General features: G+C 35.7%; 1 protein-coding gene across 3 annotated transcripts in view; it reads left to right on the top strand.

Moving 5' to 3' along the window:
* yki (Transcriptional coactivator yki) overlaps positions 1-16,551 on the top strand; it is a 31,458-nt gene that overhangs the window by 1,613 nt on the left and 13,294 nt on the right. The gene's annotated exons all lie outside the window — the stretch shown is intronic.

Here is a 16,551-nt window from a genome sequence, read left to right as displayed (position 1 = left end):
GTTTAAGCCAAAATCATTTCCAGGAAACTTGCTAAATATCCGATTTTAATCGTTTTCAATAGATAAATGAGTCATGTAAGTCTAACTTTTGTCTCTAACGATTTTCCTGTAGATTATACAAAGGCTATGCTCCATCGAAATTTTGTATCTGCAAGATCTTATTCAACGAAGTAAAAGTACTTGCAAATTGCAGTATTTACTTGTTTGCTTTGAAAAAATTCCTAATCATCTTCAATGGGCTGATTAAAAAAACAGTCTGAAACATGTTTATCACCTTTCAGAGTTTCTTTACTCTTGTTACTTTTCCCGTAACGATAACACGGCCATTGGGCATTAATTGCTGCACGTAAAGTGTATGAATTCAACCCTTCTAAATGATAACATGTTATTATAATTCATGTTTAATTCTGTCAATTCTCTCTTTCCTTTGTATTGTCTTAATAATGTTGACAAGGTAATGTAACCTTAACATTATCTAATTCCACTCTATGACATTTTAAACTTTTTATTAAGTGTTCTCTTGAAATGCTCAAGGATCATGTCATTTGTTTTATTTTTCTGTTGAATTTGATTGATTCATGAAGTTACCCATGTCACGAATATTTTCATTGTCTAAAAGGTCATCCTAATTTCAAAGTAGTTTCCTTTTGATTTATTTTCTAACTCCTGCATTTTGTCATGACTCTGGTCCTAAATGTCGAATAGTTATACGAAATTCTGCTGTTTTGACTTTCACTGGCAGCATTAAAATTGATTTGATCAAATACAGACACCATAATTCAGTTATTTATATTAACAAAATTTGATTACATTCAAACAGATGCCTGCTGTAAGGGTTCGCTTCACTTAAATGCGTTTTGTGTGTAGGCGTTTGTTCATTGTAGGCAATGCCTTGACATTTCATAGATTGTTATGTTTTGAAATCTTCTGCACTGTTTCTAAAGGGTCTGCCGCAATTGTATTTTATACTTGTGCTGTATTGGTATGCATATTACCTATGAATTAAAGAACGCAAAGCAATAGCGTGTTTTTTACATTATGTAGAGACGGTTTCAGGAAACTGTCTCTACATCAAATTTGATGCTTAATTTGCACCACAACTCAAAACAAAACGCACTAAAAAATAACATATTTTTCGAAAAATGGCGTTTCGTAAAGCAATGTACACTTACAAACATATTATTATTTAACTGTATTTATAGAATACTAATCTATGCAAAGATCCAGTATTATATCAATTAACGTATACTTATGTCTTGTGAAATATCAAATCAATGTTTCTTCTAACATTATCATTTAAAATTGCATAATAGGACCTGTATTTAAAAGCTTCGATTTTGCACACGTCATTCATTTCATAATCGTGGGCTACAATCGCCTTCGCTCTGAACGCCAATGTGATATGGACTTAACGCTTGAAGTCGGTTGAGTGATTCAAAATAATTATATCGATAATCGGTAATGGCTGGTCGGTAGTCTGGCGCCGTTGCCATTATTGTCACGTTACGTTTTCAGTTGCGCGAGCGCTGTATTCTACGAATGTTTCTACCTCTATAAGTTGAAATATAAGTCAACAAGTGACTAATGCCGTGCTAAACCTTACATGAAAATGAATGTAAAAATTATTACTTGTATTACAAATGTCTAAAGAAATATTCTCACAGTCTAGCCTAAAGACCCAATAATATAACGAAGAATCTAAAAGCAAAGTAATTTAAACAATTACTTTCAGATTTCGACTAGCTTTCAAAATTTAATTAGTTAAGATTAATCTCGTTTGGGTCGGAACAAACATTTAATTGCTTCTATTATGAGAGCATGGGAATAAAAATCTAAGAAAAAAGGATTAAAATAAAACTATAAAATATATTTTACTTAGACTCCCTTTGTGGACTGGTTGGTATACGGCTACTCATCACGAGTTCTCGATTTCGGTTTCCGGATCGGGCTAAGTGCTATCCATCTTGTCTAATATACATAAGAATATTTATTTAATGTATCCTGACTTTTCGAAAGGCTCGCTTTATTACTTGGGAGTATTATAGTAAACAGCGAACGTATTTCGTACTTCTCTGATGTGCTCTATTCTCCTTGAAGCAATTTTTCAAGTAACGTGGATAGTTCAATACTATCTAATAAACCTTACATTTGCGCTTCTGAAACTGTCATATGAAAAGATTAATAGGTTACTAAGCTAACAACTTAGTAACTTTTACTTTTGAATAACAATCGAAAATATTATTAAGCTTACCAAGCAAGGAGAAGCACATAAACATAGATAGAGTTCGTTTATTTAAATACTGCTCGGAACTTGTCCGAAAGAAACGCTTTTTATGAATTCTAATTTGCTAAAATAGTAGTGTATCTGTCAAATTCAAACAGAAACTATCACACTTTTTAAGAGTGAGAAATAACACGACGCCTTAACTGACTTTTTTACGTAATTGGAGTGCACGTAATAGTGATATTAAAGCGTACCTATATTGTTTCAAAGGTTTAACTTTGGCTTTTACAAGATAATAACATTTTATGGGACGTATTTCTATAATCCGAAACTCAGTTACCCATAGAAAACTTACAATCAAGTCGGTAGTTGGTGTGTTCCACGACACTATTCGGCGTTAGTCACTTCGCGGTGCGTGGAAGTTAGCCAACGCGACATCAAAGCTTTTGCCACATCATAAATAAACACTACCTGTTGTTTTACATGTTCAGATTAAGTTCTATGTTATATTCTGTCAGAATTAGAGGTAGCGGATAACATAAATGACATATAGGCCGTGTTAAATCACTAATTTCAAATTATGCATTTGTGTGATAAACATACAGGAAAATTATTATTAACTTTATGTGATAATATATCTCAGGCTGATATTAGTTGAAACGGATATTATCTTACACTGTGACTTGGAAAATAAATAGTTCATAAGATTTATATGTATGCCGTTTAACTCGGTTCGTTAGAGCACGCTGGGACTGCCAACGCGGAAGGCCTGCATGTTACATCTGCTACGACGCACTTCATAAGCTCCCTTAAAATATTGATATTTCGAATATCAAAGGTATTAATTTAGACGGGCGAGCGCTTGGCTCTGCTCTCCGCGACGCCGGCTGCAGGAGCATACCGCGATGGACCATTGCAAGCGGTGCGTCTCTTCCGTGTCGGTAAATAGACGTGCGCGTCGTTTCTTAATTGCGAGCTGGGGCCGATGCTTTATAAGCTCCATAACGTCCGTCGACGTGCGTCTCGACTGCGAAATGTTTGCTTTAATTATTATTGGAATGGAGGGTAATTCTCTGTGGTTTTGTTCGGCTAGACTTGGCGATGTTCCGAAACGGGTAGCGATGCAAATTGCCTTGGCTAACGCCCAACGCGGCGCTATCAGGCTCAGTTGCTTCAGAAAGTCGCACCTTTCTGCTGACTCTTGACCTGAGGATCTTACCTTCTTGGGTCACGTCCCTGTTCTAGTTCTCAGTCGTGTTTTAGCTTTTCATGAGCATTTATCTATTGGTACCACGATTTATGGACAGCCTTAAGCTTTATTAGATGAGTGCGATAACAAAGTCAAAATTTTAATCAGTTTTAATTTGTACTACCATTGAGTTGAGAAAATAAAAATCTAATGAATACTTTATTTAATCTAATACTTCTGATTTTTTAATCCAAATAAACGATAAAATATTGTCCACGTATGGTTTTTTTGACCATCAATTATTATGTATTATGAATCCTTCGTTTACTATTCCATGTAAAAAGTTCTTGTTATTACTCGGTGTACCCATACAATGAGCAAATTGACCAGTCTTCAGTCAATATATTTCCTTTTATGTGTCGTCCTTTGAATGCGTAATAAGAGAAACTTCTTGTGCTGAATACAAAGAATGAACATGAGGTAGTAGTAACGAAAAAAATATATCTGAAGTTCATTCAACTCTCACCAATGGTGTTTGTAATCGAAAATATTATGATTGGACATTTAGTAAAAAAAAATGTTTTTGTCATTGATTACATGTTGCCTGTTTTAGTCCAGTTGCATTTCCTTGCTTATCTCATATTGGTTAATTCAGTTGTCAGTACTAAGTACTTAAGAAAAAGCTTGAGTCAAGCGATACAATGTTGATATATTATTCTTTGTATAAATACATACATTATAAGCATGGCGAAAGGAATAACCTTTTAAACGTCTTTGGCAAGGCCGTTCTTGTCTGCGTAAACAAGCCTAGCGGGTTCGGCGATCGATACCTAATTGAATTATTACTCTAGCTAAACATATATATTATGAAAATACATGATTTAATTAAACTTTAATTGCTCATTTCAGTAAAAATAAATTAAGACGCCTAAGACAAAACAAAAATGTTGTTGGTCCAAGTAACTCTTTATTGTTAATTGAAAGTCAAGTTATTTGTTACAATGATTCATAGTTTTGTTTGTGAACTTGCTACTTAAGATTGTTCATTAAATAGTTAGAGTACTGCGCCGTCTTAAATTATTAATAACTATTACGTGGCAGCAACAGATAATGTTCAACTGTTTACCTGACGTGTAATACAGTAAAATTAACTAACTAGGTAATTAGATAAAGGTTCACGATCATTTCCGAGAACAACATGGTGGAGTAGTCACATGCGCAACAAGTGGACTTATCGCAGTGGTGTATTCATAGCGATAACATTAAAATACAGCTCACTATCGCCTTCTAAGAAGTCGCCCGTCGCGGTCGTCGGCTGAGCCGCGCCGTAGCGACGCGACAGGTAGCTCTAGCCTCTAACGGCACTCGTCTGAGAATACAATTTTCGTTTTAGAACAAAGTATAATATGCCGTTAATATACTTTCTCTTGTCATTAAGACTCACATTGATTAACATAGTGAAACCTATTTGCAGATTACTTTAACGAATTATTATAACGCGCATTACGTAATTTTTATACTATACTTAATGTTTATAATGACAATGCAATTATTTGTGGAAATATTGTAAAATACACATAACTTTGTGATAAAATACTAAATTAACGTAATATGTCCAACCGAACATTGTACAAAAAGCCCTATGTGAGCCCTACATGTTAGTAATTTTCCTATATAATGATTAAGTAAGTACACGTATAATTTCTTAATTATAGAAAAAAATATTAAAAATTGTCTTTATAGTATAAAATCTTCATAAATAAAAAAAACGGGTTTCTGCCAAATGTGACAATCGGTAAGGATATAATCGAATGTCACTATTCACGTTTGTCGATGATGTGACAATGTTAATTCTATGTGTGTGCCGACGCGACGCTAACGTTAAATATCATGTAGTGAATGTATTTGTTAGCAATATGGACCCTAAGGTTGCGTCACAAAGATCGTTATTCCATGCAACGTAGTGGCAACAAGGTACTCACTCAGTTTCCACGCTCTGATTACTGGATGTTGGCTCTAGACAGCGTCTTTATCGGCACCGATCAGAAACTGAGCTCAACGGGAGTGTTTTGAGAAATCGATCTAACGCTACTATACTAATTTCTGGCAAAAGGCTTAATTGAATTAACTTTGCAATCTGTTATTTAGAAATGCCACGTATCTATAGGTATAGATGATGGCTAAATAATTCGTTTAAAAAATTCATGAGATTTTTTTTAATATTTATTGAGGAAAGTTAAAATATCACGACGCCGAATTATTTAATTAAATGGAGACTACCTGAAAAGGCTAAAAGGTGAAACTAGTCATAGTGGTTCAAGTGATTACCCACTTAAAATTGTTTTGGAATTACATCACTTGAAAACCCGAAAATGAAAATACTTCTAAGAGTTAAATACTTAATTATTGAGGAAAGATCAAATATTGCGGCGCCGAAATATGTAGTAACAATTTAAACCTAAAAAGGCTAAGGATAAAATTAGATAAAACTAGTCATAGTTTTTCATTTGCCTTAAAAATTGTTTTCAAATGACATCACATACGAAACCACAAATGGAAACACTTTCTGTCAAAATGTATTTAGGAGCTGCATCTAATTCAGAGTACCTGCCTGATATAAACGTGTCAGTTTAAAGAGGATTCATCAGCATTGAGTATAGTTCCTTCAAGGGCAGATCTTTGTTCGAGTTGCGCTGCATTATCAAGCCTTGTAGACACAGTTGGCTCTCATCGTCTTGTGTCATCGGTATTAATGTGCTTCCAATAATACTTGCCATGGTCAACAAAGCTGCTTGTTGCGATAAATAGTGAGACTGAGTATTCAGTAAGACCACACCGGGTGGCCCACCAAGTATTTATAAAAAACTCCTGTGTTTTCATCTTTCATTGCATGTTTATGCTCTAAGCGAATAGTCCGGGTGTGGGCAGATAAATCTAAAGAATAATGGTAATAACATAAGTGGTAACTAAATGTTAACTTAAACGATTAACACTTAATTAAACGCTTTTTATCAATCTTTACCAAATTTTATGTAATTTCCCACTAGGAAATGATCAATTTTGAAACAACGTTCAACCTTCGATCGCAGTTATTCAACCTAAGGTCGGTCGGTGACTTGATTAAGGATCAAGTGATTAATAGTGCATTATATCTAGGTAAATTATTTCCGGGAAGTTAAAAAAAATGCCCGATATGGCAAGACAATTTTGATTTCGTGAATTAATTAAAATGAACGGATATTATGAATAATAATTATCATCTATTGGGCAAAATAGTTTTCGTACTAAAATAAGTTACTCCGTAATTCCAGTAGAATCTTTGATTACTTTATAGACAGGCTTTACCCAACATTAAATACACTTGTGTTTCTCGTTAAATAGGTACCGATCCAACTATAACGTAAAAATATTCATATTATATTTAAAAATTGAGATATATAGGCTAGGGTAGCTTAGTTCGGATAATGATTCGTCATAACATGTCCGATTACCGTTGCACGGTCACAAAACTTGCCTATTATTGGTCTATGTAGTGAATATTCCCCTACTTAAAATATATTTAAATAATGCACCTATAATATCGACAAACGGCAGCTAATTAAATGTATTAGATCAGCGACGTTTCAGTCGTAAAATATTTTCATAAACATCCCACCACATCTTAGTTGTATTGTGAGAAGAACGTAGAGTATCGCCATGCTTAATTGTAGGATCAAAAGGGGTCAAGTGTGTATATTGACAAGCGCCTTAGGGCCAACGTCATGCCCAAGAAGGCCCGAACTATAGCGTCAGCGTTTCATTAGTTCGTTACAAAGAATTTCGCTAATAGCGTTTTAATTAATATATTAATTATAAATTGTTGTCTCTACAAAATTTGTATTTTACGTGACTTTAGTCTTGGTTTTGTGTTGTTTAATTATAAAAACGTTCTTCATCCTACTTTTATTATATTAAAACCAGTTGTATGTTTCTTTGTCTTGACTTGAGCAGTCTATAAAATGTATCACTACTACCACTAGCTAGTCTAAGTTCTTTAAGAAAAGTTTGTTTGGTGTTTCAGACAACTAGAACTATTATTCTGTGATTCCACTTGGGTATGAACTTGCCTCCCGATTGGTTTTTAAATCATTGTTCTAAAGAAGTGAAGTTAGTAGAGATTGATTGTTTGCAACTTTAGTTATCGGTCGATTCTTATTGACAATTGTTTTCTTTATTTACCTAATTCCTTCTTGTAGGTTTTCTTTTCCCCTTGCTCTCCTTATAATAATAGATCATTTGTCCATTTGACAACGAGGTATTCTCACTTCTTCCGTGAACGTGTCAGTGTAATCATATTAGTAGTTGGACCTTTATTCAAACATGAGTGTAGTGAACGATGATTAACGTATTCCTTAAGTTTATTATTATCTACACTTGCTCATTAGTATAATCAGTAGAAAATGTTACTGTCCACCTACAATCAGAAACAAAAATAAGGGCTTGAGAAAACAAGTCCTTATATTTTTAATATGGACAGATTATTTAATGTTTACATGTTTGGTGTCAATGTCTTCAAACCCCATTGTGGCAGGATTGTTGTACTCCTGCTATTACTCATACGATGTCGCAGTGCGGTACGACTCAGTTAACTGGCCTGCCCGTTTGCTACTGTATGCGCCTTTATTGAATACTGATAAGTTTACTCATACCACACCGTGAGTTATTGTTTTCATATGGCAATACTTTAACCAAGGCCAAATTCGAGCGTAAATACTTATTGGACAGATTTTGTTATGCGACTAAACTTATTTCCGGGTCCATGTCAGTGTTTAAAATGAAGATAATAACATAGTTTTGAATTTGTACTGTATTATAGTACACAACTCTTTGTTTCCTATGTATGTTCTATGCATACCTATGTAAGATTTTCGAAAAGGCTACTTCTCTCTTTATCTAAACTTGTAATACGACCTAATGTAGAGAAATGAGTAGAGGTACGTTATTCAAAGTGCTGTTTTGACCGATGTATATGATAATACCTAGATACATAATATAGTAAAATAGTTAACAATCACTTGTGCAAACAGAAAACTTGTCGTATTGGTTATCTGTGCCAAATCGTATGTTGAAATTTCAGTACTTGGATGGTATTATAGGTGTGAGTGTTGCGCAGAGCTAAGTGAGCGACGCCGGCGGCGGCGCCTCGTGCCCCGCCGTGTTTACGTCTAATTTTGGCGCGAGCGCCGCGACGTCCGCCCCCGCGCCTCCCGCGCGCTGTCCATTGAACACGCCGGTACGCGCGCGGTTATTTCGGCATGCCGAAGGCGGCACGGCGACGCCACGGAATATCCTCACTCTCTTACTTTCTTGCCGCCCGCCTATCGATGTAGGTTACCGAATAATTATCGGTTCATTTTCTTTTTTACTATTTTCATCTTTTGCGTCTGATATTTCGATAATTCTAATCATAAAGTACTTTTTCATTTTTGTTTAACTCTACCATCTATACAAAAATGTTCAAAAGTAGCGACTTCAAGCTTTTAAGCCTCAGCGTGAAGCTTTTTTAAATGGACAAACTCCATCAGCAGCAGATACGACTAGTTATTAGTAAATAAAACTTATTTCTTAAGATAGTATTAGAACTCTACTCTTGAGTGGATACTTTTGAAATGTTTTTTCCCAACACAGCCTTATGACCACAACTTTGATAATATAATACTTACAACTTATCTTCGATTACTAATCAGCGTCTTTTTACAAATACTAAATAATCACTCACTATCACTTGCTTTATCTACTATATTTATTTATTTTTACACCAACGTAAGCAATTTATTGCTTGCTTGAAACGTAAGGAAAACATAATGGGAAAACCCACACACTCATAATAAAATCGAGCACGTGTTATATTATACCCTAAGATCGGTCACAGGTAGCGTCACCTGTCACATTGAGTAACAAACATCAGTACGTACTAGCCACCTTTGTCAAGACAGAGTCAAAAAAGTTTGACAATGTTTAGTAGGTATGTGTCTTTTCGTCTTTCCCTTTTAAAAAGTCGTAACAAACCTTACATGTGAGAATATTATACATGTTATATGTACTTGATTCAATCTGTCCAAAGCGACTACATCGCTCGTTTTTCACTTCGAAAAGTTAACAAGCTCGTCTTATGATGTTACCGCGGCTAGCCTTGGAGGCTGCGGTTCGATCCCACTTCTCGGAATCGTCCTGAGACCGCCCCGCCAGCGCCACCTCTCGTAATCGCCTTTCCTGTCAGGACACGCTTATAGTAGTTTATGGTACCTGCTTGCGAGTGATGCACTTCGCTTCAATATCGATAACAAGTTGCTGCATTTCTTTCGATATTAGTTTTTTTTGGTGATAAGTAGTTTCTTTGTCGGTGATCTTTTGGCCATTTGACTATCCTAACTAGTTGACTCACACGATGGTGCTTAATTTTCTTTCTTTAAGGGAAACAGAAAATAGTGCGATGGCACTTGTTTGAGTAGTTAGTGAAATACGTAAATTAATTTACGTTGTTGGTAGTAATGTACTTTTCTGCATTGGACTTAATGTTAGGTGTAAAAATTTGATTAATTATTTAATGAAATGTCACACGGAATGCATGTTCTCATTAGTAAGTGACCGAGGAAGAGGAAAAGGAAGTAAAAATATCCAAAAGGAGACGGAATTGCATATATATTAATGTTTTTAATTTTAACCAAAGTGACACTTTTTTGTCAAAAGTTATTACCGTTCCTTTAATGAAAGACATTTTGGAAAAAAGTGTTGTTAAATATCGATAAAATTTACATCTTCACTAGCAACTGTCTGTTAAAGTCTTTTTAGTTTCTTTTTGTACACCTGAGTTGTTAGTAACAAAGGCATTGATTTTTTCTCTCGACTCCGCCCCGGCCTTTGAGAGCCTTGCCGCATTTCTCGGTACCGACCGGCGCCGATCATTCACTAATCTTTGATAGTCGATAGCTTACTTACTCTAGCGAGAACTGTGTATTCTTCTTTATAATGCACAAAACATTCAAAATATAAATTAGCTTTAAACCTAGCGTTTTAAAACATTTTAGAGTTAATACGCTCTGAAAGGGTTTTGCTGTAATATCTTCCTACGTTTTCCATTTTTTTAATAAATAGGTGTGATGTGATTGCTTTAATTAGGTATTTATTTTTCATGTCATTGCCGTGTGTACGCACCATTTATATAAAGCTTTTTTAAGATAAAAGCCTTTCAATTGTGGGGAAGCTATTTGATAGAGTTTTAATCTGAGCGATTTAATAGTGTAGGGTACCCACATTACATGCTTTGCTTAGTTTAGTGTGATCAGTATTTTGAATTAGGGTCTAAAAAGCAATGTATGTAATTCACAACACACTATTTAGGTTGAAGTAAAAGACTATTTCATAGTTCACTTCTCCGACGTCTCGGGGTGTGTCGTTCAATCGTGATTGTTAACTCTTATTACTATTACTATTAATGCTGTTTCATATTTCGACCTTGATTTGTCAAACAATCGTAACTGGGACGAATGTTATGTAAATCAGTAGTGACATTTTACATCTCGGGGGCGAGGTGTCTGTGTTCCCTTCTCTCCTTTGCCGTTTCGCAATCTATGTAAGCATGCGCTTTGTTGCGAATGTTCGATTGTCCTACATTTAAACTTAAAATCCAACAAACTCACAAGTGTTTTAACAAGTTATGTTATAATAATAGCTATCCACCGCCGAATTCGATAGCTATTCGGATATTAAATTTAGGTGTTTTCAAACTTGTAAGCCAATGTTAAAACTGGTCATGTAAATCTAATCGGACAGCTTTACGGAAATTATCATCTTTGGACCGCTAGACGTTATATAGTTTGACATTTACAAAAAACCTTGTGCAGAGAATTTTGTGGTTTCAAATAAAACGATTCGTAAATAATTACATTCGGATGGTAAAAACAACCTTATAGTAATGACCGTCCAATGAGAATCATCTACCTGCTGCTGGTCGGTTTTATCCTGTTGCATCAATGACGTTGTATGTGTGTAGCGCAGGAGGGTTCAAGGACCGCTAAGTCATTTAGTAGCCAGGTACGAGCTACTTGCCTCGAGGCGGGCCGCCGATACGCTCGTTTCAGCTCTGCTTGCGTGTGGGAAATGGTCTTTCGTCCTGTTGCCGACACTAACGCGACATAGTGTGACTGCCACGAATTTGCAAATTACAATTTGGGTGTATAAATTACTTAATTCGGGTATTATAGTTAATTTGCTCCTTCCTCACCGTAAGATTTTGTAAGTCAACAAAGGACAAAGGAAATGCTAGAATCTTTCTAAAAGATTTTATTTTAGGTACTTCTTCTGCTATATCACCACATTCTCTGCGCGATGAGGTGATGTTAGATATTGAGGATTACTGACTAATAGTACGTAATTAATATTTGTCCATTATTTTCCCCGTCTGGTCCGGTTTGATAATATTATGTACTGGAGAATATAGGTTGATATCCTTGAGAGGTCAGACAAAGTGTGATTCCATGCACTTGCTTTGCTTTTGGAAAAAATCAGTATTGCGATGTGCTTATTCTGTTTATCAGGTACATTTTAAAGTACCGTTATGATTTGGTTCATTTCTTACTCCAGGCGAAAGCCTAGAGTACACTGAGTATCATGTGATTTGGATATCTTCTGATGTTGACACATTTTAATCAACTAAATTCTCATAATGATGTTTGCCGTTCAGTGTTGACTAGTATAGGTACCTACCTACTTTAACTATCTCTTAAAAATAATCTGTTCTTCCTTTGTTATGTGGATTAAATTAAAACTTAAGATGTTGTCAACTTGATTTAGTACGTAGAACTTATAAGTAACATAGGATTGTAATAGTTGATGAGCAAAACTAATTCTACATTGGAATGCAGTTTCGATTATGGTTACTTTATGGTTAGGCATGTCAATGTGCCATCGACAGCAAAAAACGCAGTAATTCGAATCACATCTCGGGTCGATTGATGAGGTAATGCGACGATTGTGGGATGGACGGGAATGATGAGTAGCGAGCGAGACGTTGCACTGGTCTGAGGGAGAGAACGAGATGCATATACAAACATACTTGGGTCCAAAGTCCACGATCGCCGCGTCGAACGACCGGTGCAGGACAGTAGCCTCGATGCTGCAGCTACACGAACTAGATCGAGCTACGTCCACAGGAAAATTGTGGCCAATTCTCAAAATAATTTCTTTATTATTTATCAGAACGTAGAACAGAATGTACCTTGTGAAATCGCGCAATTATGTTACATAGATGTTTATTACATAAATTGAAAAGTACCTAAGTAGTAAACATGATTGTGTATAAATACTTTCGCACAACAAAACAGGTGATTTGGAAAGAGTGTTCTGTCCAGTGCTTTGTTAACTGTTTAGTTCCTGCCTACATGATGTTCCGTTGCAGCAGCAATGAGCAAATGTCGACCGCGACCATTAGAACTTCCTGCGCGTCCACCGGTGAATGGGCGCACTATCCCCGACCTGGCTAGCGTTCGCCATATGAATGGGTTGTGCGTACTGCACAATGAATTATTCGTGCCAGACTGGCTTCCGTTGGCGCCGGACACATGCTCCGTGTTCTGCCTTTTTCGCTGATTAACGTCTAATTATAGGGTACGGCTCTCCACCACATGACTCCTAGTGACTCAGTTCGACTTAATAACTGCACAATGCCGCGCGGGACTTATTAGTAGCCGTGCTCAGTTTAGGAGCGTTTTGAATTTAGCACAGTGGGCGTAAGTTCATGACTACTCAACAGTGTTTACCTGTGTACTATCTAAGAATCATTAGATAATTATTGTCGCTTTTATTGTGGGTAGTTGTTGATACATAGTAGTAGTATGAACGCTTTAATCATTATCTAAATTCATTCATATCCTAAATTGTCTGGACCATATTTGATTTCTATGAATATCTGCGTAGGTATATAGTAATACGTATTACCTATATGGAGTTTTCTCTGTCAGTGTTAGTAGATACTTCTATTAGTTGTGTAATATCTGTATCTGTTATATATTATGTAGTTTTTAACTGTCAACACTTGAGTGCCACGTACCATAGTTGTAGACCACTTAAAGAAAACTCGGTAAAGCACCTGCAAATTGTGTACATACTCCAATACAAAAATAGTTAACAATGATATGACAATATGTCGATTAGATAGAAGAGCGTACCTACAACTTGTATTAATCATATGCTTGAATGTTATCATAGGAAAAACCAAAATCTTTATGATAGTGAGCCTCTTTTTCAGCAGCTATTCTGGAACGGCACAAGACTTGATTGACGTAGTTTGCTACACAGATTCCCTTTACACGTTTCTAAAAGTGACTTTTATGAGCAATTTTGCGAAATATTTTATGAGTTTTAGAAATAACTTCATTATAGCGTCTAAATATATTTTCTCTTCGTGAATAGTTTGATAACGTTTAATGTTGTCTATCATATAAGTAGGAACAGTATATACAATTTCGGTTCCAGAAGTTTAGAATTATCCCAAAAATTAGGTAGCGGCTTTAATTGAAAAAAGACACTCCCTACCAACAACAAGTTAATTTGTTTATTTATTTATTTATTTAGGGAAAAACAAACAGTTACATACTTACATGGTTATAAAGTAATACAAATAGGTACTTCTTATATGTGAAACCAACAACGTTTTCCACGTATTATAATAAGTTAGTAGCAAAGCGTAACATCGGGACGTACGTCTGCCTGTTTCAGGTTATCTTCAAAGAGTATTTGTAAAGGTGTTATTTTACTAATATCTTATTTCTGGGAATCGTTTTGGACTTGATTTGAAGAAGTCTGAGATAAAGCGTAGTGCCGTCGACCCGGATGCTGTTTCAATAGCGGCCCCTACCTAGCTGACTCAACTTGATTCGGAGTCAGGTCACGACGCTGCTATCCTTGTTCCACGCACGAATGTGACTCTGTTCCTCTTTAATTTACTTAATTTCTTAGAAATATCAAAATCGTGGTTATATTCCATAACGTATAAAAGCTTTAATATTCGATCAAAAGTTCCTACAAATTGGAAAGTCATAACATATTAATATTATCGAACAACGGATTTAGATGCCACCTGGTACCTAGCAATATTTTACCGTAAAACATGATCTCGAGAGGTTTGCAGAAATCTCTCAGCACAGATATCTCTATTAAAAATAAGGCGAACGACGCGTGTTATCTCTTTACTTTCTAAAGCTAGATGAAAAAAAAACACGTTGTTAACCTCTGGCAGCGAGAGGCAGGCCACCGAGTGGCAAGGCCGACGGGTCCGGTTGCCGCCGCCGCGCCCAGCCGCCTGCACTGCCGTGCGTGCGTGAGTGCGTACACACCAACACATGTCTGTTACTACATCAACGCCTAAACACACGTATAATAATGCGAATCATATGATGAATTTTACAAGGACACCTAATTTGACATATTGAATATGACTCTTCCCACTTCCAGTTGACAATTACTTGCTATAGTTTATTTGCTTTGCCGTTTCATTATTTAGCAGTAATCAGAATCTTTACTTTTGCAGATATACTTAATTAGATGTCACTGATTAGCCTGTTCCGATTAACTTTATCTGTATAATAACTACCTTTTAGTGTTCATCATTCACAAAATATACATTTTTCAATTACGTTTAACTAACATGATCAGAAGGGGTATCAGTTCTTTATGGCCAGGCAAACCATCGTGCCTTCCAAAAACTGCCTGAAATGATTAATATTGACCAATGCCTTTTCATATTTAGTGTTTAATACTGTTTTATTAAATGTATAGATTAATGGCATATTTTATTTCACTACATACCTGTTTAGATTAGTATCTGTATTCGTATTAAAAATTGCTAATCCAACTCGGTAGTGATGATGAGAAGTTCACATTCTAGGTCTACAGTTCAAAGACAGTAAAAGTTCAAAGAAAGTAATGAGATTGTAATAATTCATTATTTCGACTAAGGAAAATACGTTATACGTTTTGGCTGGAACAGTAGATCCCATAATAAAATCATCGGCCGGAAGTCGATGCGTCACTAGTGCGTTTTCGTCCACTTCTGCTAGTGTGAGTGTAATGTACGCTTCACAGTGTAGGCAGTACGGCGTAGACAGTATGACATTATCATTGCTGATTGTCGAGCGTATGCGAGGACAACTGTGTCTGCAGGTTGGTTTGCCACATTCAATCTTAGATTTCAGATAGAAAAGTAAGGTAAATCTAAATGAACTGTTGTATAGTTCTGTTTATTTGTGTGATGTAGTGGCTACACGTTGCTCTAACACTTGTATAGTGTTACTGATTATTCGTGTGTGCGTTTATTTACGTACGCGAGCGCCGACTCGTCCGAGATTCAAATTTAGAATGCCGTCTCCGCCATGTTGTTCTCAGTGAAAAACCTACGATCCATCGTATGGAAACCGTGGATCTGTCGCAGCGAACTAAAAAGGTGGCAAATCCTTTTAAGAAAGAACTTCCCTTCAACTTGTACAATAAGTAATCGATGTCAAAAATCTTGAAGACTTGATCAGCTTTTTTCCGATAGCGAAGGTACACCTAAAATAGAGTATAAAATATTATTTTGTTGATCCTTTTCTAATAAATAGGCCGAGGGAAAAATCCGTTAACGTAAATAAATTAATGTTGTTGGTTAGTAAAACGTAAGTGTGTTCATGTGAATGAATGAGTCACGCACAGAATTGGTTTGGTTCAGTTATCCGTCAGATTGTTGCGAAGCAACATAGGTAGGTATCTACTCGGATTTCTTGGAGCATCATCCTACGTGTGCTGTCTCCCGAATTTTGGTAAACAAAATAAAGTATAATTGCTATACATATGTTATAATTTTATTTGCCTGTAGATAACTATCACCTTTACATAACATGCAGGTAATAGTGATCACTGAGACACAAATAAAAACTTTTTTTAATTACTGTCGTTGAAATATGTACATAATAATATAGGGCATACAATGTGTTAGTATCTATACATTATTATTGAATGTTAATTAAATAATTATCCCGAAATAGTGATTACTGGTAATTAAGGAACAATATCAGCTTCATGTAATGAGACTGGTTTGATTTTAATTGCATAACACACGTGTGTA

The sequence above is a fragment of the Anticarsia gemmatalis genome, chromosome 1 (genome assembly GCF_050436995.1).
Source record: "Anticarsia gemmatalis isolate Benzon Research Colony breed Stoneville strain chromosome 1, ilAntGemm2 primary, whole genome shotgun sequence".
Taxonomy (NCBI): Eukaryota; Metazoa; Arthropoda; class Insecta; order Lepidoptera; family Erebidae; genus Anticarsia; species Anticarsia gemmatalis.
Note: the sequence above shows the minus strand (reverse complement) of the source record. Positions and strands in the feature narration are given on the sequence as shown.